Here is a 26,536-nt window from a genome sequence, read left to right as displayed (position 1 = left end):
ATAAAAATGGGTGGAAGAGGAAGTATTTGCACTGTATATGGATGTAATAATTACAGACAACAAAGCGATCCAAAGTCTTTCTACCGGTTTCCAAGAAATAAAGAAATGTAACTATGACTTCTAAATTGAGGTTATCTGTAATTCAGGATCCCTGTGGTCACTGATATTCTTCCGCTGATGTCGTTGTGATTAAATACATTTCTCTTTTCATGATGCGTATATTTTTATATTTTACAATATGTCTATATTATATTCATTCATTTAGTGTTCTGCCCAAGGACAGGTCCTCCATTGCAAGCCCAGCTTCCTCCAATCTTTCCTATTTTCTGCCTTTCTCTTTGTCTCCTCATATGATTCATATATCTTAATGTCGTCTATCATCTCATATCATCTTCTGCCCCGAACTCTTCTCCTGTTCACCATTCCTTCCAGTGCATCCTTCAGTAGGCAATTTCTTCTGAGCCAGTGACCCAACCAATTCCTTTTTGTCTTCCTGATAAATTTCGGCATCATTCTTTCTTCACCCACTCTTTCAAACACAACTTAATTTCTTACTCTGTCTGTCCACTTTACACGTTCCATTCTTCTCCAAATCTACATTTCAAATGCTTCTATTCGCTTCTCTTCACTTCGTCGTAATGTCCACGTTTCTGCCTCACATAATGCCACACTCCATACAAAGCATTTCTCTAGTCTCTTCCCTAGTTCTTTTTCCAGAAGTCCACAGAAGATGCTCCTTTTCCTATTAGAAGCGTCGTTGGTCATTCCTATCTTCCTTTTGACTTCCTGGCAGCAGCTCAAGTTACTGTTTATAGTACATCCTAAGTATTTGAAGCTGTCCACTTGCTCTACTGCCTCATTTACCTGAGATATGAGAGAAAAAGGCCTTAGGGGAGGCCGAGACATAGATGGGAGAATTATATTAAAATGGATTTGAGAGAGATGGAATATGATGGTAGGGTCTGAATTAATCTTGTTCAGGATATGGACCGATGGCAGGCTTACGTGAGGGGGGCAATGAAACTCCGGGTTCTTTAAAAGCCATTTGTTAGTAAGTAAGATATATTTATCTATCCATTTTCTGCGTACTGTAAAAATTTCATTATAATTGGATAACATTCACTATAAAACACTATGATCTAAAGCATAAAAAATGTAAGTTACAGGAAATTGAGTTTAAATTATTTTTCATATTCGGAATATGTATGGTTATATTACCGGTTCTTCTGTATGGTTGTGAAACTTGGACTCTCACTCTGAGAGAGGAACATGTGTTTGAGAATAAGGTTCTTAGGAAAATATTTGGGGCTAAGCGGGATGAAGTTACAGGAGAATGGAGAAAGTTACACAATGCAGAACTGCACGCATTGTATTCTTCACCTGACATTATTAGGAACATTAAATCCAGACGTTTGGGATGGGCAGGGCATGTAGCACGTATGGGCGAATCCAGAAATGCATATAGAGTGTTAGTTGGGAGACCGGAGGGAAAAAGACCTTTAGGGAGGCCGAGACGTAGATGGGAAGATAATATTAAAATGGATTTGAGGGAGGTGGGATATGATAGAGACTGGATTAATCTTGCACAGGATAGGGACCGATGGCGGGCTTATGTGAGGGCGGCAATGAACCTCCGGGTTCCTTAAAAGCCATTTGTAAGTAAGTAAGTAAGAAATATGTATGGTAAGACTTTCCTGTGTTAAATTTCAACGTACCTCGTTTACATGTTTCGACCTATTTATGGGTCATCTTCAGAACTGGTTGTTGTTGGTCTTGGCGCCACTTGTTCTGTTTCCTGTGAGGGTGTGTTCCTGTGGTATAGTGTAGAGTCAAAGAGTGTGTGTGTTTTGAAGTTGAGTTGTATGTTGAGAATTTCGTTGGGGTGTGTTTTCGTGTGTCTGTATATTTCATATTGTTCTAGTGTGTTTAGTTTCTGGCTTTTTGGTTGGATGTGTAGTATTTCCATGTCTGTGTTGATGTCTCTGTGGGTGTGGTTAGCATTTGTGATGTGTTCTGCATATGTGGAGGTATTTTGTAATTTTGTTATGGCTGTGATGTGTTCTTTGTAACGTGTTTGAAACGATCTGCCTGTCTGTCCTGTATAGAAGTTGTTGCAGGTGTTACATTTGAGTTTGTATACGCCTGTGTGGTTGTATTTGTTTGATAGCTTTCAAATGATTCACGTTCACATAGACATTAGGAAAACATTTTTAAACCAACTTAGAAGTGGAATTGCACAAATTCCTTTGATATGATGAAAGTACACATAGTAGGTGTTTCAAGTGGGAGGAAAAATCGCTAAAAGGTGCACGTTTTTCACCAAAAGTCTCCCCTTAGGGGTCTAAAAATCAGGAATGTACTGATTACTTTAGCTGTTCATAGTACCTACACTGAATGGAAGGTGAAGGTTGGTAAGTAGAGCTACTCTTTGTTTTTCTTCATTAAAAATGACACTGTAGAATCCCTAAAGCAAGCTTAACATTGTGAGTAAAAAAAGAGGTAGAGGAAGACCAAACAAGAGCTTAACCCACCAACTTAAAGCAGATACAGATTAGTAAGGTCTAGTAACTGAAGCAAAGGAAGAGGTAAATATTTATCTACTAAAATGTTATATGATATGTATGGTACCGAATTAATGTCCCTTCAGAGAGGGGCTTTCATGGATTGACTCACTTGATTGAGCGACTTGTTGAACCCCCGGTGTGGGGCGAGGTGTGTTCAGTGTATATTTAATAGAATTCATTTTTTGTGGCTCTCGAAGGCAGGTCGTGCAGGGGTGGCTGGGTGGATCCACTGAAGGGCCGATTAACGACAGACCCTCCAGCAGGTAAGCTCAGCCCAGACCTCAACAAAACAAGCTTGAAAGCATTTTGCGACTGCGCAGTGCCCAAACTGCTCACTAACTTCATTTCGGCTTCTGCCCCACATGTTAAAATAAAATAACGCAATTCCAAAAAAAAAGGAAGTGAAGAAAATTAAATAACACACGAATGGAAAGCAGGAAAATTCTGTTACTAAGGGAGAAGTAGGCAATAAGATCGATTTCGAAGTAGAAAGAGAAATATTACCCAAATACTTACTTACTGGCTTTTAAGGAACTCGGAGGTTCATTGCCGCCCTCACATAAGCCCGCCGTTGGTCCCTATCCTGAGCAAGATTAATCCATTCTCTATCATCATATCCCACCTCCCTCAAATCCATTTTAATATTATCTTCGCATCTATGTCTCGGCCTCCCCAAAGGTCTTTTTCCCTCCGGCCTCCAACTAACTCTCTATATGCATTTTTGGATTCGCCCATACGTGCTACATGCCCTGCCCATCTCAAACGTCTGGATTTAATGTTCTTAATTATGTCAGGTGAAGAATACAATGCGTGCAGTTCTGTGTTGTGTAACTTTCTCCATTCTCCTGTAACTTCACCCCTCTTAGCCCCAAATATTTTCCTAAGCACCTTATTCTCAAACACCCTTAACCTATGTTCCTCTCTCAAAGTGAGAGTCCAAGTTTCACAACCATAAAGAATAACCGGTAATATAACTGTTTTATAAATTCTAACTTTCAGATTTTTTGACAGCAGACTGGATGATAAAAGCTTCTCAACCGAATAATAACAGGCATTTCCTATATTTATTCTGTGTTTAATTTCCTCTCGAGTACCATTTATATTTGTTACTGTTGCTCCAAGGTATTTGAATTTTTCCACCTCTTCAAAAGATAAATTTCAAATTTTTATATTTCCATTTCGTACAATATTCTCGTCACGAGACATAATCATATACTTTATCTATTCGGGATTCACTTCATTATTATTATTATTATTATTATTATTATTATTATTATTAAAGGTTGTTCTCAGATTCCTATTCCTCTATTAACTTTTATTTTTAATCTTAGCCTTAGAACGGGTATTTATCCTTCTTTATGGAAGGAAGCGTCTGTCATTCCGATATTTAAGAATGGCAATAAACATTCTGTTAATAATTACAGACCTATTTTAATACTAAATAACTTTTCAAAAATTTTTGAAAAAATTATTCACAAACATGTCTCATTTTATATTAAATCTAATTTAAATCCTGCTCAACATGGCTTTATTAAAAATAAATCTACAACAACGAATTTGGTCAATTATCTCAATCTTATTATGCCTACAGTTGAATCCCAAGGCCAAATTGATGCCATTTATTTTGATTTCAGTAAAGCATTTGATGTTGTTCCTCATCAAATCTTAATAAGTAAATTAGATCAGTTTGGACTTTCCATTAATTATCTTAGCTGGTTTGAAAACTATTTAACCAACAGACAATCTCGTGTTCGGTTGGGAAACTCTCTCTCTGATCCTTTCACTATTCTTTGTGGTGTTCCACAGGGCTCCACCCTAGGTCCGTTATTATTCCTGCTTTTTATCGATGACATTTGTAAGCCCATCTGTTCCCATTATCTTCTCTTTGCCGATGATTTAAAAATATTTAGAAAAATTAATATTCTTGCTGATTGTCATTTACTTCAAAATGATATACATGCTATTCAACGTTGGTCTGATTATAACGGTATGAAAATTAATATTTCTAAAACATACGTTATCTCTTTCTCTAGGAAGACAACTACATTGAAGTTCAACTATTCGCTATCGAATGCCACCATAATCAGGAAGGACTGTATAAAGGATCTCGGTATATATCTTGATTCTAAATTGTACTTTCATGACCATGTTAATCACTTATTTAATCATTCACTAAGAATGCTTGGTCTCATTAGGTCTATTACTTATTCCTTTTCCTCTCCTGATACACTACTTACATTATATTATGCTTTAGTAAGGTCTAAATTAGAATATGCATCTGTTGCGTGGAACTCTATTACGTCTACTGATTCAGCTAAACTAGAAAATATCCAAAGAAAATTCATTTCTCTTTGTGCGTTCAGATTCGTACCCAACTCCTCTTCTTTAAATTATGAACTGTCTAGTAAATATTTTAACTGTACCAGTCTGTATTCGAGACGTCAGGATATTGATTACACTTTCTTTAATAATGCTATTAATGGTGTAATTGATTGTGATTCTTTTATACATAACACCTACCTTAGAATTCCGTGAAAGGTTTTCGTGGTCAAAGAATTTTCTTCACTAAATTATTTAAATCCCTTTCTCCAATAGCCAGATGTATTAAAAGTGCCAATTTGCAAGATCTGATTTGATTTTACTTATGCATGATATATCCTTACTTGTTATTTAATATCTTTTATTATTTGTTAGATATTGCCATTTAGTTTGTTGCATTTGGTGAATGGTAAATGTTGACCATTATATTGATTGTATTTGATCTCACTGCCATTTTCTGTCATTCATTCTCATAATAATTTGTTCTGTTTTGTTTTGTTGTTTTATTTTGTGCTAAACTGTAATTGGCCTTGTGCTGTTGTTTTGCACATTAATATTTGAAATAAATAAATAAATAAATAAATAAATAAATTATTATTATTATTATTATTATTATTATTATTATACAGTGAAGTATGAAGGTTAGTGGTGATAATAATAATAATAATAATAATAATAATAATAACAATAATAATAATAATTATTATTATTATTATTACTACTATTATTATTATTATTATTATTATTATCACTAACCTTCATACTTCACTGTTATCACAATAATGGTGTAATTGATTATAAATCCAGAAGACATGCGATCGTTTCCTAGGGATTAAATTGCTTTTCTCGTTCTTTTTATACTGGGTTGCATTTTAGTAGGGAATGATTGGCACTACGCCAAAAGAATTTATAAAATCACATTGAATACGGACAAAGTTCCATGCCATTGGTGGGGTTCGAACCGAGTTTAAATGTACGCATTAACCTGTACCTATACCATTGCTTCCTGAAGGCTCCAAAGTTGGTGAAGACGATGAGGATAGCTAACCCCGGGGGAAGAACTCTGACCCACTTGCACAGTCTGACCGCAGGTTGGGGGCGCCTCCCAAACCCAAATATCGGAAAGTTTGATGCCGAAATCGGAACACGGGGGGCACGAACAACACACACTGTGTTCTCCCGCACCAGACATGGGGTCTGCCCACCCCTAGGGACGGACGAAGGATTTTTAAAGGGCAGACGGACGACTGGATGCTCTCGCCCACATCGCGGCGTTGCCAAGCCACAACCCCGAGTCCGACAGGTGCTGCGGGTTGCCAGCTCTCACAAAACCAGCCACTGCTATGAAATTCTCAATTATGAGATCAAGTATTCCGATTCCCCCCTTATCTATACATATAATTTGAACTGGTAATGGAAATTACGGGAAAACGACCGAACGGATTTTAATAAATGACTCCTCAAGCTAGGAACCCAAAGTTTTTCAGAAAAATAGTAGTTTTCAGTGAAATGTCAATTTTTCAACATAATTTTCCTATTTTCTACAATCCATCTGTCGTCAGTAATTGTATTTCAGAATAAAACAAAACACACACTACAGTAAACAATATTACACGAAGGCCATGATTTGCAAGAATGCTGACATATTTACAGCTCAAATGAAATTGGTTATTAAAAACTTCACGACTTGCTAAACTAATTTACAGGTCTGATTCTGTGGAGTGTAATTTTCTGAGTACAGCTGTGTATTGGATATTAAAAACTACAAAACTTGAGGTGTTTTGATGACATTATTACCATTAGGAATGAAATATTATTGTAGTTAATGCCATTATGTGACTGTTTTTCATTAATTATACATATTAATGCTATACTGATGATATGAAAGTTAAATGTTTTGCGGTTATATAAGTAGATGTAGAGAATATCTTAAATTAGATCTTCATTTCTATAATTTACTGACTGGCGGCTATTATAAAACTACAAAACTTAGGTAAGATAATATTTTTATAGTTATTAATCAAGTGGGATTGAGTCTTTTTCATATACTTAATGGCGGTGTAGTGTAGATATTTATATGCGTCTTTCTCTTCAGTATTGGCTCGAGAAAGCGCAAAAATTACAGTTCCTAAGGAAAGAGTATTACTAATAAAATAAGAGGCCCACAAAATTTTGTACTCTCCCGATCATTTCAGCAAGATCTCAAAATGATTTTATCCTCTACACTTCAAGCTCTACATGCAGCAGCTATACCAAGATGCTATGTCTATTGTTCGAAGCATTGCACACCTGCTATTTTTTTAACTTTCACCTACAATCCACAATGACCTGAAATAGCCATTTCTTTACTCCCACATGAAAAATCCACTTGCGTTTTCACGTTGAAACTCAAAAACTGAAGGTGGATAAGTTCAAGAAAAAGTATTTGGTATAAAAAAAAATAATTCAGAGGGAATATGTTTCATTATTAGGGAAGCAAGTAACTTTCAAAACGTCTGGTATTCTTCACTGAAAATAAATCTGAAAATTTTTATTTTAACGTCTACAGCATTTGCTGCACAAGCCATTAGTATTATATAAATCGCAAGTTACAGCATTTTTACTTTATTATTTAAGACGATTCCTACAGGCCATAAAACTAAACAAAACACTATTGCTAACCTAACTTTACAACAGATGCTCAAAATGAGAACCATTCACAGCTACTATGTTCCATGCCCATTTTCTGAAAATACAGTTACCTGTACATACAGAGTTATCTATGATTTAACATGCTTATATGTTTAAAAATGAGTTTCCGAAACAGCAGTTATCGTCATTTTTACAGTTATCTGTGCTTCAACTGGTAACTGTGCTTCGTCCTGTAGTTACCTGGCTGTTAGTACTGATTCGAACAAATACCGACATGCGACGCTACTGCATTACTGTTTTGTAACCTATAATAACCGATATTAAATAATAATATAGATCACACTAAATTGATTTATTATATTATCTGTATAGTTTTAAAAAATTGGCGTTGTATTTACGTAACCTATGGTAAATGTTTCACTTTCTATGACATATTAGGATAATAATGTGTGTTTGTAAACACAATTTTGAACATCTCAAGTTTAATTTTCGTCATCAACTAAAGATTCTATGTCGTCAGTCGAGGAATATTTTATTCTTGGCTGTTCTACCAATGCCAATGTTATTTCGGACTCTGAAAAGTCGATTTGAATACATGAAAGCATTCATATGGAAGAATGTAATAGTAATATACGTTACAAGAGCGGTATGTTGACGTTTTCATGTTCGAGGAAAAGATTGAAAAAGCGAAACGTAGTTGAGCTTTTTTAATTTCCGAGAACATGAAAACAAACATACCGCTCGTGTATCGTACATTATTTTGTGCGAAGATCGTTTATTACGTACCTGAAAGACGAATTTCTAATTAGTTGCAATGAAATCTCCATCTTGGTTTCTGTTTAATGACGGCAACTTTAGAAAACAAAAATATCTATACTCCAGCAGGCCGTGATATACGTCTCTATTTTTTTTCCCCCAGTCTATAAATGCGAACTTAAAACAAACGGTAAGGTTATGTAATGATTTATTTTCTTCTTTTTTTCTTTTTTTTTGGGCTCTTCCACTCTTCAGCGGTTGCCCTGAATTCCCTTCCGCCATCCTCGATCCCGCCAATCCTCCTCCTGCATATGACGGTCCTTCACCATTTGCATGACTCCGGCTTTCCATGTTTTTCTTGGTCTCGCACGCTTCCTCCTTCCCCGAGGTGACCATTCCAGAATAATCTTTGGCCATCTTCCTTCTTTCATCCTTTTTACGTGGCCATACCATTGAAGAGTTCGTTTTTCGATTCTTTCAATTACCGACTCTTCCATCTCCATCATTTGCCTCACATCCTCATTCCTTCTCCTTTCCAATCTGGATACTCTAGTAGCTCTTCTTATCCCCTCCATCTCCGTCGCTTGTATCTTACACTTCTGACGTTCAACAAGTGCCCATCCCTCTGCCCGTATGTCAGTATGATTTATTTTTCATTTTAATATTTTAACAATATTATTTATATAACATATTGCAGTAATAACATCCGCATCTGGAATCTCGTTGATTTTTTCACGGCTTCCTTAATGTTACTTGTATCAGGAATGCAATAAGTTTCGTGGAGTAGTAGACTTTACTTAATTTTTGCAAATATTTAAAAACAATAATTAACATTGCAATTTAGGTGAAATTGTAGTGGTAAGTTTCCAATTTATAATTACTACTATGTTAAACGTCTCTAAAAAATAATATGTTAAAAGCCTAAAGCAGTAAAATGAATGTCGCGCTTAAGCGGTAAGAAGAGGGAAATTATTATGTGTGTTACGTTGGGAATATTGAATGTGGTATTTCACACTTACCGCGTATTGGTTCTGTGCGGAAAACAAGCAAATACGCACGATCTCGCACAAAATATTTTGACATGTTTATCAGTATGGTTGCCATAGCCACACAGCTGAATATGGTTGCAGTTTTGAAGCAGAAGTTACATCTAGCTCTCTCTTCACCAGTATTATTTACTTCGATGATCACGTCAATTACCAACAATTATTGCTTTTTTAATCATATTACACTATCGTTTATCACATGGTTCTTTAATTAAAAAACCTTGCACCTACTTGTACAGAGATCACTGTGTACCAATCAGCCATATTACTGCTGAAAACTTCTGCAAACAAAAGTAACTATAAATAACTAAAAAATCATTAACAAAATACTAGTGGAGACATCTATGGAGGACAATAGATATTTAACATGAAGTTATCTCAACTGTTAGTTACAAGCGCTGATAAATCTACATTTAACTTGCCGGAAACTCATGAGAGTTATCATTACAGTTAAATTTATAAGAGCAGTTAAGTAACTGAGAGTTAACTGAGGTGTAATAGAAACCAGTCTATCACGGAAAAAGTCTATTGTAGATAAGACATGGAACAGATCAGTCTTGTAACTGTGAGAAAAAAAAACACGATTTTACATACACATTTGAAGTCCACAAAACAATTTTAATAAATAGTTAAAAGAAATTAAACGGGTGGATGGGTAAAATTTAATGAAGATTCGGAATATGTAAATATTAATATAGGGTGCCATTTAATAGTACATTATGCAACGAGCCTATAATGGTAGTAATTAAGACGCGAGTATGTTTGTTTATGAAACGAGCGCAAGCGAGTTTCATAATTTTCATACGAGCGTCTTAATTACCATTATAGGCAAGTTTCATACGACTTTTTATACTCGACCATATTTCTAACTTGAAATTATTCATAAGTATTCATGTTATGGTTATCTAAGTGAAGAGCGGAACTGACCTTCTAATTTGTGAGATGTGCGCAGACGCGAAAGTATTGATTTTTTTCCGAAACACGAATGTCTTTGAAATTGATATAATCTAGAGAATAACATGAACATTAAGCTTGATATAACCTGGGAATTGATTTAGAATTTAATAACGAGATGGCAAATTGAATTTATTTGAATATTATTTACAATTAACGCTAATTATTATAGTAACAGAACATAACCTTCTGCGACAGTATTGGATTTCCAGCCTCCGTGACTTTTCGCTAATTGTCTTTCGATTGCATATCCGAGAATAATCGATACTTGCGGTTTTATAATGGTACAATCAGTACAATGGTGATTTTTCATTGGCTGAACAACTGAATTATAATGAATAGGTGTATTGTAATGAGGTCCATTAAAGGGCTACTACCAGGTGTATAATTACTACATTTCGGCATGGTCGAGCATAAAAGGAAATAAAGTTTACTGTCACACCCTCTATGCCTGAATAACTTTCTTCGAAAACTAGTATCATATTGTAGGTTTGTCGCGAATAGATTTTGTATAAAACTTCTTTTTTTATTGAAATTTAAGAAGTTATTAGCAATATGCCAAACTTACAGTTAACTCTGTATAAAATATAAGACAGACTTTCTGCCAAAAGTCCGAAATGACAAGATTCCAGACATTAATTATAATTCCGGTTGCTAAGGAATATATTAAAACAAGCGCAAACGTTGTTGTTGTTAAATTTGATACATATCTATGTTTCTAGTTTATTTCTGCTTTCATTTCATCTGAGCTGTGTTAAAGCTGACAGGTCATTTTGTTATTTACATCATTAATTTTGATTAAAAGTATAAAAAAAGGACTGCCATGTTGTTTGCAACATGTGTAACTTTCAGTAACGAGAACATAATATGCACTCATTTCGCACAGTGTTACACAGCATCAAAAGCAGCATCACAAGTTGGAACGCTTCCACGTTGTCATGGAGATGACGAATGGAGCCCGGTTAGGGAGAAGCCACGGGTCCCGACAATGTTTGAACATCTTGTGTAACGAAACAAGCAGAGTCCACAGCGCTCACCTTCCTGTAAATGTGTTTGGAGACTAAGCTTTCTTCTGTGTGACCTGTTACAATATATATACTCTATGTATCATAACATATTCTCTGTCATAAATTCACTGGTAACCCATCACTTCCTGACCAAAAGTTCTGATACATTTAATGCATTTCTCTTGACACTGAGTCACACCTGACCTGAGGCGAACATTCAAGTCAGAAGGCCCATTATGAATTGCGTACTTCTGCTCTAATGGTGAAATAATTTGTTTAAAGTGATTAATTCAAGAGTTTAATAGGACAAAACCTTTCCACTTGATGATAATTATCATTATGTTTTAAAAGTTCTTGGACGTATTCTTAATGTTTTCATAACAGTTAATTAAATATCACGCATTGGTTTCCCTTCAAAATAAAGTCCATTATTTACGTTCGTTCCTTCTTTCATTCGTTTCTTTCTTAGTTCTTTCGTTCGTTTCTCCGTTCGTTCCTTCAGTCGTTCTTTCTTTCGTTCGTTCGTTTCTTCGTTCGTTCCTTCTTTTGTTCTTTCGTTCCTTCAGTCGTTCTTTCGTTCGTTCGTTTCTTCGTTCGTTCCTTTGTTTGTTCTTCAGTTTCTTCGTTCGTTCTTTCGTTCCTTCAGTCGTTCTTTCTTTCGTTCGTTTCTTCGTTCGTTCCTTTGTTTGTTCTTCCGTTCCTTCGTTCGTTCTTTCTTTCGTTCGTTTCTTCGTTCATTCCTTCTTTTGTTCTTCCGTTCCTTCGTTTGTTCTTTCGTTCCTTCAGTCGTTCTTTCTTTCGTTCGTTCCTTCTTTTGTTTTTCTGTTCCTTTTTTCGTTCTTTCATTCCTTCAGTCGTTCTTTCTTTCGTTCGTTCCTTCTTTTGTTCTTCTGTTCCTTTTTTCGTTCTTTCGTTCGTTCCTTTGTTTGTTCTTCCGTTCCTTCGTTCGTTCTTTCTTTCGCTCGTTTCTTCGTTCATTCCTTCTTTTGTTCTTCCGTTCCTTCGTTCGTTCTTTGGTTCCTTCATTCATTCTATGGTTCCTTCGTTCGTTCCTTCTTTTGTTCTTCTGTTCCTTTTTTCGTTCTTTCGTTCGTTCCTTTGTTTGTTCTTCCGTTCCTTCGTTCGTTTCTTCGTTCATTCCTTCTTTTGTTCTTCCGTTCCTTCGTTCGTTCTTTCGTTATTTCAGTCGTTCTTTCTTTCGTTCGTTCCTTCTTTTGTTCTTCTGTTCCTTTTTTCGTTCTTTCGTTCGTTCCTTTGTTTGTTCTTCCGTTCCTTCGTTCGTTCTTTCTTTCGTTCGTTTCTTCGTTCATTCCTTCTTTTGTTCTTCCGTTCCTTCGTTCGTTCTTTCGTTTCTTCAGTCGTTCTTTCTTTCATTCATTCCTTCTTTTGTTCTTCCGTTCCTTCGTTCGTTCTTTCGTTCCTTCAGTCGTTCTTTCTTTCGTTCGTTCATTTCTTCGTTCGTGCCTTCTTTTGTTCTTCCATTCCTTCGTTCGTTCTTTGGTTCCTTCTTTCGTTCGTTCGTTTCTTCGTTCATTCCTTCTTTTGTTCTTCCGTTCCTTCGTTCGTTCTTTCGTTCCTTTAGTCGTTCTTTCTTTCTTTCGTTCATTTCTTCGTTCGTTCCTTCTTTTGTTCTTCCGTTCCATCGTTCGTTCTTTCGTTCCTTCAGTCGTTCTTTCTTTCGTTCCTTCAGTCGTTCTTTCTTTCGTTCCTTCAGTCGTTCTTTCTTTCGTTCTTTGGTTTCTTCGTTCATTCCTTCTTCTGTTCTTCCGTTCCTTCGTTCGTTCTTTCGTTCCTTCAGTCGTTCTTTCTTTCGTTCATTCCTTCTTTTGTTCTTCCGTTCCTTCGTTCGTTCTTTCGTTCCTTCAGTCGTTCTTTCTTTCGTTCGTTCATTTCTTCGTTCGTTCCTTCTTTTGTTCTTCCTTTCTTTCGTTCGTTCTTTCGTTCCTTCAGTCGTTCTTTCTTTCGTTCGTTCATTTCTTCGTTTGTTCCTTTTTTATTCTTCCGTTCCTTCGTTCGTTCTTTCGTTCCTTCAGTCGTTCTTTCTTTCGTTCATTCCTTCTTTTGTTCTTCCGTTCCTTCGTTCGTTCTTTCGTTCCTTCAGTCGTTCTTTCTTTCGTTCGTTCATTTCTTCGTTCGTTCCTTCTTTTGTTCTTCCTTTCTTTCGTTCGTTCTTTCGTTCCTTCAGTCGTTCTTTCTTTCGTTCGTTCATTTCTTCGTTTGTTCCTTTTTTATTCTTCCGTTCCTTCGTTCGTTCTTTCGTTCCTTCAGTCGTTCTTTCTTTCGTTCGTTCATTTCTTCGTTCGTTCCTTCGTTCGTTCTTTCGTTCCTTTAGTCGTTCTTTCTTTCTTTCGTTCATTTCTTCGTTCGTTCGTTTCTTCGTTCATTCCTTCTTTTGTTCTTCCGTTCCTTCGTTCGTTCTTTCGTTCCTTTAGTCGTTCTTTCTTTCTTTCGTTCATTTCTTCGTTCGTTCCTTCTTTTGTTCTTCCGTTCCTTCGTTCGTTCTTTGGTTCCTTCATTCATTCTTTGGTTCCTTCGTTCGTTCTTTCTTTCGTTCGTTCCTTCGTTCGTTCGGTACTTCGTTTGTTCATTCTTTATTTATTTATTTATTTATTTATTTATTTATTTATTTACTTATTTATTTATATATATTGCATGCATTTATTTCTACTGGCAGAGTTAAGCCTTCTCTTTCACTCAACCTGTATAACAACACATAACAAATAATAATAATAATAATAATAATAATAATAATAATAATAATAATAATAATAATAATAATAATCATCATCTTCACTTCACGGTGTAGGTATTTCCATCGACTCTTCTTCCGCCTGGTTTGTAGTACGTTGTCATTTTCGGGATGATATTTTCGTCCATTCGTAATACGTGTTTGTCTCCATTTTATGTCTGTAGTCCAAAATTGTATTATTATTATTATTATTATTATTATTATTATTATTATTATTATTATTATAGTAGATGCAAAATGAAGATGAGTTTAGTTACACGTAAGTTAGTTCTAAGTGTCAAATACGAGTATTACAACAATTTGAATCAAAAAAATTATTAAAACAATAGGGAGAAGTCATATATTAAAACAAAAATCATATCTTAAAAAACTTTATTTAAAAAAATCATAGTGTAAGCAGTCTATTAGACAACGGGGTTCTGAAAGTAGTCGATGTCTGAGAGCCCCTCAAGGTATGAGGTAGGGAGTTTCAATGACGAGAAATTGAAACTGTGAATGATGAAGAGTATCGGGAAGTGTTATGATGAGGTATACTCAATTTGCCGAGCATTTAAGTTAATACTGAAGCATAAATACACAAGACGAGACGACAGGTAACTTGGGATTGAAGTGCGCAGAATTTGAAATAGAAAAGAAAGACAGTGTAAAGTTCTGTTGTCGTTGAGTCGGAGCCAAGATAAAGATTCGAAAAATGATGATGTATGATCGTATCTTCGGACATTGCACACATATCTTATACACATATTATGAACACGTATTTTGTTCGAGAGTTCGGTGATAAAGTCAGTGAACAACACGTCACAATAGTCAAAGTGCGGCATTACGGGAGATTTAGGAAAACGAGAACGGTTGTGAGCAAGCGAACTGTTCAATCCATCCATCCGATGAAACAGACCCACCACGCGGAGAGTGGAGGCATCCAGACGGTTGGAGGGTGCAGGTTGCGTGAGAACCCCGAATAAGAGGAAGATGAGCAGAGAATAAATAAACAGGAGAGGGTGCCACCACCAAGGTCAGACACTATCCAGGGTTGCCACCTTCGCGTACTCGGCCAGCCTTTGAAGATCTATCAACTGCTGAGTTCATTTTGCTGTCATGATAGGCCTAATGAAGGATTGTTGAAAATGAAATTCTGAAGATACAGTAAGTGAAATGCTTCTAGATTTTTCTAGAAGTGATTAAATTAAAAGAAGGCTGTAGAAAGACCAAAACATAATAGTAATATGCGTTACAAGAGCGGTATGTTGAAGTTTTCATGTTCGAGGAAAAGTTTGAAAAAGCGAAACGTAGTTGAGCTTTTTTAATTTCCGAGAATTGAAAGAAAACATACCGCTCGTGAATAGTACATTATTTTGTGCGAAGATCGTTTATTACATACCTGAAAAAGGAATTTCTAATTAGTTGCAATGAAATCTCCATCTTGGTTTCTGTTCAATGATGGCAAATTTGGAAAACAAAAATATCTATCTTCAACATTGTTGCTTTAAAATGTTTTCTGTGTTTACTATACTCCAGCAGACCGTGATATACGTCTGTCTTTTTTTTCCCCCCAGTCTATAAATGCGAACTTAAAACAAACGGTAAGGTTATGTAATGATTTATTTTTCATTTTAATGTTTTAACAATATTATTATATAACATATTGCAGTAATAACATCAAGATCCACATCTCATTCGTTCAAAGTAGCCGCCATGATGAGTCTGGAATCTTGTTGATTTTTTCACGGCATCCTTAATGTTACTTGCATCACGAATGCAGTAAATCTAGTGGAGTTGTACAGTTTACTTAATTTTTGCAAATATTTAAAAACAATAATTTAACAGTGCAATTAAGGTGAAAGTGCAGTGGTAAGTTTCCAATTTATAATTATTACTATATTGAACGTCTCTAAAAATAATATGTTAAAAGCCTAAAGCAGTAAAATCAATATGTCACTTAAGCGGTAAGAAGAGGGAAATTGTTATGTGTGTTAGGTTAGGAATACTGAATGTGGAATTTTAGACTTTCCGCGGATTGGTTTTGTGCGGAAACCAAGCAAATACGCACGATCTCGCACAAAGAACATTTACTGAAAATCGTACTCAACTAATAGACAATATTATAGCGAATGATGTGAGAAGGGAAATTTTCTGAAATAGACTATACTTTTCCGGAAAATTTTACGTCTGAAAAAATTGTCGCTTTCTTCTCTCTCTTGTTACTCACTCAGTATTCATATTAGAAACTCGCTTATCAAAAGTAAGTTACTAAGTTGTCTAACTTTTGATAAGTATATCATTACTGACTTCAAAACAAGCGCCATTATCAGGTTTGCTTTACCAAACATTATTAGCTATTGAATTCATTTTCTGACAACTTTACTGATGAAATCTAAACCGTCAGAACAGTGTTTGCTCCACAAGAGACTGATGTGTGTTTATATTATAATATTAAAGTAACTATTATAGTTCCTGTTGAGTAAGAAAAACATTAATATTTCCCACTACGTTATATCTGTTGACTCACCATTTCATTTTTTACAAAGCATTCACAGTTCAAAATTGTCATTCAACATAGCAAAAGCGAAGTTCTACGTTATATTGTAAATGGTTATGGTTCAGAAAACTGTTTCTTATAGTTAATTTCAAGATAAAATTTATTTTTAAATCTTGATCCGCTCGTAAAGTTTTAGTGTGATTGTGTGTTTAATTTTTTTTTTTTTTGGTAAATAGTAGCTACTTCAGCAGCAATTAGTTAATGTACCGAACAGGATAAGATAAACGTGATATATTAAGCTTACCAGTTACTTACTTACAAATGGCTTTTAAAAACGCGCAGGTTCATTGCCGCCCTCACATAAGCCCGCCATTGGTCCCTATCCTGAGCAAGATTAATCCATTCTCTATCATCATATCCCACCTCCCTCAAATCCATTTTAATATTATCTTCCCATCTACATCTCGGCCTCCCTAGAGGTCTTTTTCCCTTCGGCCTCCCAACTAACACTCTATATGCATTTCTTGATTCGCCCATACGTGCTACATGTCCTGCCCTTCTCAAACGTCTGGATTTAATGTTCCTAATTATGTCAGGCGAAGAATGCAATGCGTGCAGTTCTGTGTTGTGTAACTTTCTCCATTCTCCTGTAACTTCATCCCTCTTAGCCCCAAATATTTTCCTAAGTACCTTATTCTCAAACACCCGTAACCTATGTTTCTCTCTCAAAGTGAGAGTCCAAGTTTCACAACCATAAAGAACAACCGGTAATATAAATGTTTTATAAATTCTAACTGTCAGATTTTTGACAGCAGACTGGATGATAAAAGCATCTCAACCGAATAATAACAGCATTTCCCATATTCATTCTGTGTTTAATTTCCTCCCGAGTGTCATTTATATGTGTTACTGTTGCTCCAAGATATTTGAATTTTTCCACCTCTTCGAAGGATAAATCTCCAATTTTTATATTTCCATTTCGTACAATATTCTGATCACGAGACATATTTATATACTTTGTCTTTTCGGGATTTACTTTCAACCCTATCTCTTTACTTGCTTCCAGTAAAATCCCCGTGTTTTCCCTAATAGTTTTTGGATTTTCTCCTAACATATTCACGTCATCCGCATAAACAAGAAGCTGATGTAACCCGTTCAATTCCAAACCCTGCCTGTTATTCTGAACTTTCCTAATGGCATATACTAAAGCGAAGTTAAAAAGTAAAGGTGATAGTGCATCTCCCTGCTTTAGCCCGCAGTGAATTGAAAAAAACATCAGATAGAAACTGGCCTATACGGACTCTGCTGTACGTTTCAGTGAGACACATTTTAATTAATCGAACTAGTTTCTTGGGAATACCAAATTCAATAAGAATATCATATAATACTTCTCTTTTAACCGAGTCATATGCCTTTTTGAAATCTAATAATAATAATAATAATAATAATAATAATAATAATAATAATAATAATAATAATAATTGATCAAAAACTTTAGAAGTTTCAAAACTCAGTCCCAGACTACCCTAAGACGCAAGTGTGTCGATGCCATTGCAATGAACATGTGATTCAAGCTGTGTTGCAATACAGTGAAAAGCAACAGGAAAAAACCTTGATAGTGGAGGTGCAACATTAATTCCTTTTGCTACAGCTTGCATAACAAAAACGCAACAACTTCTCCTTCGCCTAACACAATTTGCTCAACTGACTACCCTAATTTGCTCAACCAACAACTGGTAATTTGCTCTAATGACATGTCCATTAGCTCAAATGTTAAGCACCGAACTGTAGTGACATTAGCAGCGGTCGATGATAGAAAGTTGGTCGTCTTATATTACTTATCTGTCACCATTTAGCATTCCTAAGGTTGTAGGCCTGATAAGTGTGCTCTACACACACTCGGAAGCGGGTGCGAACACTCCACTTCCGTGACTGCTTGCGACACACATCACCGAACATTCGAGGTCGCGCTATTCTCGTAAAAGGTCGATGACGGATAGTCAGCCGCCTGCGGGGCTCGGTGACGCAACCCGCCGAGCGCACCTTCACCTTGAGTCCTGGCGTGGAAGGACTTCCGCTCCGAACCGCAAACTACACTAATACGCAATCAGTTCGATTAGACCCGCAGTTCATTTTCTACCGTCACGATTTCTGTTGCTAGGATATTAAATCGTTAATTGCAGGTTTGTAAGCATGAGGAAAATACAGGCGACGATACGTATTACGTACTAATATAAGCTTTCTCATCTCATTTGACAAACAGACAACAGTAGGCCTGCGTATCTCTACACAATGAGCGATCTGAATATTTTGTAAGTTATTCTGGAGAACGGCAAGGATCGAATTTAAGACCCCTTTTATATTTAGTTATAATATAACACTGGCCTAAAAAAAAAAAACCTTTTTGCCTGCTACTGAGAAAATTTCTAGTGTTTTATACTGAAAATGATGCGCTGATTCCAGATCTGTAATTAATTCTAAATCTTACTATTTAGTATATACCTGTACCGTAAAGTCAGATATAAAAATTGAGCTTAGTTTATATATTCTTTGCAGATCGTTATATTATATTATTTTGAATACACTTAGGCCTATAAGAAGATATAGGCTTACATTTATAATATATAGTAAGCACTAAAATCTCTGTTAAAAGAGCTCAAGATCTTTGCTTTTTCGCTTATGTTGGCATGTGGTTGATCGTGTAGGAACCAGCAGAAATCACCCATCATGCTCGGACCGTATTGACCCCGGTACCTGGATTCTATTGTTGATATGTCCTGATGGAACATCTCACTATGTTCGTCACATCGCCGAGATTTCATGGAAAAAAGTCAAGGTGTGAATGAAGAAAATGAATTTTTAAAGACAACCTAGATTCTGAAATGCTCTAAGCATGTTATATACTAGCTCAGCATATTTATCAGCTCGATAATTTCCTAAAAACCTAGCTGACACTAGTACAAATGTGTCCCAAGCTTCGAGTTCTAGAACACTCAGTTTTGACCTCAACGTACTACCACACATCACAATTAAAAATTAAAAATGTTATTATTTTAAAATTGTTACGTGATAGAAAAAAAACGAACTTCAGATCTGTAACCAGCTCACTCAAATCAGGGTTGGTTCACTTGTTTTTGTTCAGTAGCAAAATCACAACAAAATAAATAAAATTGATCTAAAATGTAAAAATTAAAAATGTTATATTTTAAAATTGTTACGTGATAGAAAAAAACGAACTTCAGATCTGTAATCAGCACACTCAAATCAGGGTTGTTACACTTGTTTTTGTTCAGTAGCAAAATCACAACAAAATAAATAAAATGGATCTAAAATGTAAAAATTAAAAATGTTATTATTTTAAAATTTACATTTCTCCTGATACACTTCGTATACAATTTCTCAATGTTAAAAACGAAACATCGAATTTCTTTTCAACATAATTGATAAAATTTCACCTCAGTGTATCCTTATAAATCAAAACCAAATATAAGGATTTTTTATACGTAATGTAGTACTTCCGTACGATTTACTTACAAAATCTTGGGACACTCAAAAGTTGAACGCCCATAGGAAACTGAAAAGAAACAAAAAAATTGTTAGTAACCAAAGTAAGTGGATCTATTTAGTCTAATCTAAGTTTTTCATGGTGATGATGATGATATTAATGATGAATGAAAAATACAAAATGCAGTACTACTCCTGACCGGGTTACAGAGCGCCCCACTGTCTCATATATGAGCTGGGTGGGGGAACAAGATCGTACGCTTGAGCAAGGCTCTGCTATAAATCCAAGCGAGTGCAGAAAACTTTCTAAATCTGGAAATTAATCACTGAATAACACAACTTCGTGTTACCCCCCGGCCAGCTAATACCTTCTAGCCCCCCCGGGGGGTCCAGACAAGGGCCCCCTCCCTATTTGGAAGTCGCTAGTCTACAATGGCGGGTTAACAGGGGCTAAGGAGTCAAGGTTCCTGCTACAAAGCCATAAACACGGATTCTGCACTCAGTGCAAGCGTGCCTCTCACTTCCCGATCCCACGTCCATATATCAAAGTCGTATCAGTTTGTATGGATATCTCGTATCTGTGCTACTTCTTAACACGCGCTCACAAACAGCAGATATTTTGTTGCAGTTTGGTTTTAATTTTGTCCTTATATGAAATACAGCTTGGCCCATAAGTCAGTTAACAAAATTATCTTTTTTTTAGTCAGTTATTTAACGACGGTTTATCAACAACTACAGGTTGTCCGATAACTTCCGCATTTAGCAAACGTAAACGGAGCCATGAGCATTGGGAAAAATATATCGAATTAATTAAGAAACTTGAGTGTGAAAAAAGGTTAGCTCAGGAAAATTTTCTAAAAACTATTTTAAAAGAAGATGAAAGTAACAATTGGAGACAGTTTTATAATTATGTACGCAGGAGAAAAGGGAAAAATGAAGGAGTAGTGCTTTTACGAAATCAGAACGGAGAAAGTATAACTGATGACAAAGAAAAGGCCGACTTATTAAATTCCTATTTCATTTCGGTTTTCAATAATAATAATAATAATAATAATAATAATAATAATAATAATAATAATAATCCCGCTGATAGGAGTGGTTGTGTCACAGACCGTGAATGTGAACCAAATTCGACTTTCAAAATAACTTCCAAAGGGGTTAGAGAGAGAATAACGAAATTAAAAAATCGGAAGTCTCGAGGACCAGATAGTATTGCTACAGAGATTCTTAAATTAGGTTCCGAGGCCATAATTCCATACTTAATGCGTATATTTCATGTTTCCATAAACAATGCAGCTATTCCATGTGACTGGAAATCAGCTATAGTGGTACCCATACATAAAGGTGGAAATAAATTAGATGTCGGAAACTACAGACCGATTAGCCTTACATCTGTCGTATGTAAAGTCATGGAGCATTTGATATCGGATTATATTCGTCATGTTCTAAATGCGAAAGACTGGTTTTACAACCGCCAGCATGGTTTTAGGGAAGGCTTCTCATGTGATAGTCAAATTACGTCGCTGGTTCAGGATCTAGTTGAAGAGGTAGATAGAGGCGGAAGAATCGATGCAGTTGTGATTGACTTTTCGAAAGCATTTGATTTGGTGCCACATGACATATTAATAGATAAGTTAAGTAGGCTAGGAATAGATAAAAGAGTGGTGCTATGGATCCAAGAATTCTTAAAAGGTAGAACCCAGAGAGTTAGAGTAGGTCATGAAATATCGGAAATTGGAAATATAAGTTCAGGGGTGCCACAGGGCAGCGTTCTGGGTCCATTACTCTTTATAATATACGTAAATGACCTATGCCAGGATATTACATCAAATGTGAGGCTATTTGCAGACGACTGCATTATCTATAGAAAGATTAGAAATAATTCAGATGTAGATGCTATTCAAACAGACTTGAATAACATTTACAACTGGGCGTTAAAGCATAGGATGAAAATAAATGGTTCTAAAAGTAAATCTATAACATTTTGTAAAACCCGAGAGGAAACTAGTCTTAATTACGAATTCAGTGGTGTTGTAATTCCGCAAGAACAATGTTGTAAATACCTAGGAGTGTATTTAAACTCCAAACTTTCTTGGGGAGGGCATGTTGATAATGTTACAGGCAAGGCATGGAGGGCACTTCACTTTATTATGAGAATCTTGAGAAAGGCTAGCCCCAAATCGAGGGAAATAGCATATCTAACATTAGTGCGACCGTTAATGGAATACGGAACTACGTGTTGGGATCCCTATAGAATATATAAGATAAATTCCTTAGAAAGAATCCAGTATAGGGCAGCTAAATTTGTTAAAGGTAAAAGAGAAGATGGGAACGATACGATAAAAGAACTTAAATGGGAAACTTTGGAAAACAGACGTAGGAAAACTAGAATAACATCATTGTATAGAGCACATCTAGGTCAGAAAGCATGAGTAGACATAACGGCTCGGTTAGAAAAGCCAACCTACTATGGTAGGAACGATCATGATTTTAAAATCAAATGTAGGAAACAGAAAACGGATGTAGGTAAATTCTCATTTTTAAATAGAACTATAAATGATTGGAATGACCTACCTGCAGTGGTCTTTGAGGGCTGTCCTTCCTTAAGGAGATTCAAGAATAACTTAAAAAAGTTGTGTATAAAGTGCAAATTAAAATTAAGGTGACATTCAACATTTAATTTTTTAAGGTGACATGTATTTATCTAGCCTTACGAGTTTACTTCCTTGGTTTGAATTGTAAATTATTTAAAAATAGCGTGTAAGAGGGCCTTAGACTAGAAATGTTTAGTTTAAATGTAGTTCTGTTTATAAGTATGCATAAGAATACAATTATTTGACTTATTTGAACTGTTGTATCAGTGAAGCGAGGTGAGTCAGTGAAGTTATGGTTTTACAGTGCAGTGAACAGTTCCGATCAGTGATAATTTATAGCGTCAATGAAATGTGTTCTATAGTGTCAATGAAATGTGTTACAGAGTGTCAGTGAAATGTGTGCTAAAGTGTCAGTGAAATGCGTCATAGTGCCACTACAGGGAATGAGATGAGAGTAAAGTGAAAGACTATTGAAACTTATGTAGGACCTATACATAATTATGTAGGTTGTGTTGTAAAATTAGGTGTTTTATTTTATGTTTTATTATTATTGTGTTAAATTCTATTGTGTATTCTTATTGTATTGTGTATAAAATTGTATATGTGTTGTAAATTGTATTATGTATTCTAAATTTTATTGTGTATTGCTTATCATTTTAACTGTGTATTGTTAATATTGTATATACCACTGCCACCGGGTGCTTGCCCACTTGCAGTGTAAATAAATACATACATACATATGCTAAATCATCAAATGAATCGCTTATTTAAGAAAGGCCCTTTGTCCACAAAATAGGCATTTTCATTTTATTGTATGAATGGAATCCTTATACCAAGGTGCTTCATATAGGCAAGAAAGGCCGCATGTCCAACTCATTGTGTGTGTAATATGGGGTTTCGTAATAATTGTTTATTTACGAATGGTCCTATGTCCCGGAGAAAAGACCTTTCATAATTAAGCTTCGATTGTAATGGTTCGTGAACGGAAATTCGAAGTATGTAAGAAAACAATCATGAGTCTGTTAGCTGTTATTGAGAAGAAGATGTGGTTACAAAAACTCATTTTATTGGATAAATCCCCAAAGGACAACAGAGGCAAGCAACTTAGAAGAGAAAGGGTAAAAAAATAAGGAAACATAGTCCTACATCTCATGTTTACTGCTCATTTTTGTATTAAATGTTTCATTGAAGGATGGAAAAAAGTGTTTATTTAAGAAAGGCCCTTTGTCCAGCCTTTTCAAAAAGCAGTATACTTGACAATTTTGATGATAGTAACTGAAAATTTCCTTAACATGTTCCCTTTATTTTATAGTATAACATACCATGTTTTGAGATTTTTTAAATATTTAGTATTTTCAATAAACAGTTTTTTTTTCATTTCCCACAAAATATGTTTTTGGACAACGGGCCTTTCATAAATAAATGATTCAAATATGTTCAATAAGGATATTATGGATTTATTAATTTGTCCTACAAAATAATCTCTGTAATGTTGACAATTAATATTTGAGGAAAAAAATTCGCTCCGGGGCCGGGGATCGATCCCGGGTCCTTGGTTCTACGTACCAAGCGCTCTGACCACGATCGAATCTTCCTCCTTCAGTGTTTCGATCATGTGCTGTGGATTGAATTCGGCGTAGCTCAGTGGTCAGAGCGCTTGGTACGTAGAACCAAGGACCCGGGCTCGATCCCCGGCGAATTTTTCTCCTCAAATATTAATTGTCAGCATTACAAAGATTATTCTGTAGGACAAATTAATAAATCCATAATATTCTCATATCCAGCAGTGCATCATAACTGCGGAATCCCGGCCAAATAAGTCACTCAACTGAGTGCGCTCCTAGTATAATGGCAGTTGACACTACAGTAGACATATACGTCAACATATATGCCTAACTTGGAGTCAGTCCACAAAGGGAAACACTGAAGGAGGAAGATTCGATCCGGTGCTGTGGATTGAATTCGGCGTAGCTCAGAGGTCAGAGCGCTTGGTACGTAGAACCAAGGACCGGGGTTCGATCTCCGGCGCCGGAGCGAATTTTTCTTCTCAAATATTAATGTACAATAAGACCTCCTCCGATTTCCAAACAAGTAGAGGTAGAAATTCATGTTATATAGCGCGGTGTAGCACGTCGGCTGTGATTTCACGACTCTTTTCCTCGAGCCATGTTCGTAAATATTGCACTTCACGAATCTTCACTTCGTATAGCTTATCTTTATGACTCCAGAAAGCAAAGTCAATTGGATTTAGGTCTGGTGACCTGGAAGGCCACTCTCTAGGTCATATCCAGCCTATCCACCTATCGGGGAAGCTGTCGAGGCATAGATATGGCATAAGATGATGCCGAATTGAATCTGCTTGGCGAAAGACTACATAGAATGGTTACTGCAGAATGGAGCTATACGACATTATACCACTCGGACCGCAGTGGTGATTATGGTGTTGATGAATGTAATGGTAATTATTGTGATCATTATCATGGTGATTATGATGAGGATGGTTACAAGGTGATCATGGTGACGATGGTTGTAATAACGATTATTTTAATGATTGTGATAATGTACTGTAATGGCAATTATTGTTACGATTGTGATGGTAATTGTTATTATGGTGACGATGGTTGTAATGGTGATTACTATGATGATTTGTGATAGTCATCATGTTAACAATGTTTGTATTGGCGATTACTGTGATTGTGTTTTTTGTTATTATGGTGATGGTGCTTGTAATTGTGATATTGTGATTATGTTGATGGTAATTTCATTATTGCAATCACTTGGTGGTAATTATGGTGGTTGTGGTTGTAATGGTGATTATTGTGGTGATTTTGATGATCATGGTTACGGTTATGATGTATAATGGTGATTATTAGTTTTCCGAATAAAGTGATTGTGATTATTGGGATGGTTATTATGGTGATTATTGGGATGGTGATTATGGTGATAATTGGAATGGTGATTAATGTGATTATTGGGATGGTGATTATGGTGATTACTGTGATGGTGGTTGTATTGGTAGTTATTGTGGCAATCGTAATGGTGGAATAATAAAATTATTCTGATGATGGTTGTAATAGTGATTATTGTGATGATTCTGATGGTGATGATTGTAATGATGGTGCTGATGATTCCAATAGTGATTATTGAGATGACTGCAATAGTTGTGATGATTATAGTGATCATAGTTATAACTTAATGAAGATTATAGTGATGATGTTTGTAATGGTGACTATTGCGATAATTATGATTGTGCTTATAGTGATTGTTGTAACTACTGCAGTGTCGTGGTAGTTATTATTTTTATTTTTATTTTTAAGTAGGTTATTTTACAACGCTTTATCAATATCTTAGGTTATTTAGCGTTTGAATGAGATGAAGGTGATAATGCCGGTGAAATGAGTCTGGGATCCAGCATCGAAAGTTACCCAGCACTTGCTCATATTGGGTTGAGGGAAAACCACGGAAAAAACCTCAACCAGATAACTTGCCCCGACCGGGAATCGAACCCGGGCCACCTGGTTTCTCGGCCAGACTTGCTAACCGTTACTCCATAGGTGTGGACGGTGGTGATTATGGTGATGATTGTTGTAATTATTATTATTGCGATTATTGGGATGCCGGTTATGATGATTATTATTGTGGTGATTGTGAGTGGTGATGTTGATAGTCATGTTAATGATTGTGAGATCATGGCGGTGATGATTGCGATTATTGTAATTGTGCTTAAGGTGATTACTATTTGAATGGTGATTATTAGGTCTAGGATTTTGATGAAATTGCGTCTTTTTTCTAGTAAGCCAGAAACATTGCTACTCTAGTATTTATATGTTACGTGATAAACTGAGTGTTTTAAGACATATTTCTTAGGGCATTTTTTTGCATTTTTTGCCTGTTTCGACTTATAAGAGCATCTTTTGTTTCATTCGGTCATTTTTA

At 35.8% G+C, this 26,536-nt stretch overlaps 1 long non-coding RNA gene across 1 annotated transcript in view; it reads right to left on the bottom strand.

Moving 5' to 3' along the window:
• LOC138700468 (uncharacterized) overlaps nucleotides 1–20,082 on the bottom strand; it is a 116,420-nt gene extending 96,338 nt beyond the window's left edge. Inside the window, exon 1 of the long non-coding RNA XR_011332352.1 lies at nucleotides 20,037–20,082. This is a non-coding gene — a long non-coding RNA (uncharacterized lncRNA). The remainder of the gene's footprint in view (nucleotides 1–20,036) is intronic.
• Nucleotides 20,083–26,536: the final 6,454 nt, after the last annotated feature.

This window comes from Periplaneta americana, chromosome 5 (assembly GCF_040183065.1).
Source record: "Periplaneta americana isolate PAMFEO1 chromosome 5, P.americana_PAMFEO1_priV1, whole genome shotgun sequence".
Taxonomy (NCBI): domain Eukaryota; kingdom Metazoa; phylum Arthropoda; class Insecta; order Blattodea; family Blattidae; genus Periplaneta; species Periplaneta americana.
This window is presented reverse-complemented; position numbering and strand designations above follow the sequence as displayed.